Source organism: Tupaia chinensis, unplaced genomic scaffold, assembly GCF_000334495.1.
Source record: "Tupaia chinensis unplaced genomic scaffold, TupChi_1.0 Scaffold144109_1, whole genome shotgun sequence".
Taxonomy (NCBI): domain Eukaryota; kingdom Metazoa; phylum Chordata; class Mammalia; order Scandentia; family Tupaiidae; genus Tupaia; species Tupaia belangeri.
Window position 1 is genome coordinate 24339 of NW_006203964.1, and position 2081 is coordinate 26419.

The 2081-nt window shown below is 36.7% G+C and overlaps 1 pseudogene; it reads right to left on the minus strand.

The window, feature by feature from the left end:
• The window catches only part of LOC102485580 (nucleophosmin-like), an 866-nt pseudogene extending 462 nt beyond the window's left edge, over positions 1 to 404 (minus strand).
• Positions 405 to 2081: the final 1677 nt, after the last annotated feature.

The window sequence follows — 2081 nt, forward strand, 5'->3', positions numbered from 1 at the left end:
AGTTTCACGTCCTCTTCCTCTTCTTCTTCTGACTCTGCATCTTCCTCCACAGCTACTAAATGCTATCCACTAATATGCACAGGCCCTGAACCACACTTCAACCTCAAGACCACAGGCGGTGTTATTTCAAAGTCCCCAAGGGAAACCGTTGGCTGTACAGACATTTTCAGTGTTGCCAGTGTTACTTTAATTGGACTGCCTTCATAATTCATTGCCTCTGCTTCAACAATGTGCAATACATCCTTTGCACCAGCCCCTAAACTAACCGTTCTTAATGATAACTCGTGTTCATTTTCATCATTATCCACTTTAAAGTGATAATCTTTGTCAGCCTTTAGTTCACAACCGAAAAGATAGTTTTGGGGCCTCAGGGGGCTCATGTCCATGTCCATCAAATCTTCCATCGGGTGGTGGCATGCACTTGGGTGGGCAAGAAGGCAGATGGAGGAAAACAACTACGGCTCCCAAAAACAGCTGCACAGGATGGAATCACTCCAGGGCCAGACAAGAAGCATTTTAAAGCTGAGGTGTGTCCTGGTGTGTTCAGGGAAGCTATGCTCTAAATCCATCTCCTAGACTCCCAAAATATTCAGACAAGATTCATTGAAATCCTCAACGCTTATTGGACCTCCTGCTTTAATGAAGAATTTTTTTTCTATAAATCTGAACTCCTAATCTTACTGTTGATACCATATTGCTAAGCACAATGGTGGAGAGATTTTGTCACAGAATAACCAGAAGCAACTGCAGAGGCACAAGAAACAGGAGAAACCAGGAAAATATCTACCCCTTAAGGGAAAGGAACAATACATCATAATCTACAGAAAGAACAACATAATTCTTTAAAGTGTCTGATAAAGACTTCTGCATACTCGTAGTGAGAAAACTAAGCAAGATGAATAGCTGAGAGATAAGGAACTCCAGAAGATGCAGGAGAAGAGACAACAAGTTCTAGGAGGAGTTGAAGTTATTTCATGGTCTGAAAGAGAAAATACATACCATAAAAAAATAATCAAATGGAGCTATTAGAGATGAAGTCTGCCCTTCAAGAAATCAAAACGTCCCTCGAAAGTATTAAAAGCAGATTAGTTCATGCAGAAAACTGAATCTTGGATGTTGAAAGCAAAACCTCTGGTCTAGAAAAAACAACCAAAAAAAAAAAAAACTGAGAAAAATAACCCAAAAAATGAGAATACTACACGAGAAATAATAGACAGCATTAAGCACCCATACATTGAGATAACTGGTATACCAGAAGGTGAATAAACTAATAAAGGCATTGATAATCTATTTCATGAAATCTTGGAAGAAAATTCTCCAAATCTAAAGAGGCATTCAAACATCCAGACCCAAGAAATACAAAGGATCTCTTATAGAATCAACTCAAGAAAAATCTTCTCCAAGGCACATCATAGCCAGACTGGTCAAATCTACAGACAAAGACAACATACTAAAATTGGCAGGAGAGAAACGTCAGGTTACTTATAAAGGTTATCCTATCAGGCTAACCTCAAACCTCTCATCAGAAACAATGTGAGCAAGGAAAGAATAGGAAAATATATTCAAAGTGTTAAGTGAAAAACAATTTCAACCAAGAATACTATACCCGGCAAGATTATCTTTCACGTGGAAAGAAAGAAAAAAAAAAATTCTCAGATAAACAAGAATTGAAAGAACTTGCCAGTAGCAGACCCACTCTTCAAGAAGTTCTGAAAGGAGTGCTGGACCACATACAGTAATAAGAGAACAAAAGGTAACCAAGAAAATGACAAATTTAATGCTAGGGACAAAAAAATATCAATAACAACATAGAATGCTAACTTCCAGGATTTAAATGGGAAGATTGGACGACAGCAATATTGTATATTTAACAGAAAAGAGTTTAAACATAAGACTGAACTGACAAAATAGAATTTTATGATTTTTAAGTAAAACATTACTGATTTTTTTTACTATGCTTTGTTTTCCCAATTTAAAGTTTACTTTCTTTTGAGTTGTTGATAAGTTCAGCAACATGTTAAAATATTTTTTGTGTTTGTTTCTTTAAATAGAAACATAAACTTTTCTTCCTTCCTGACCCC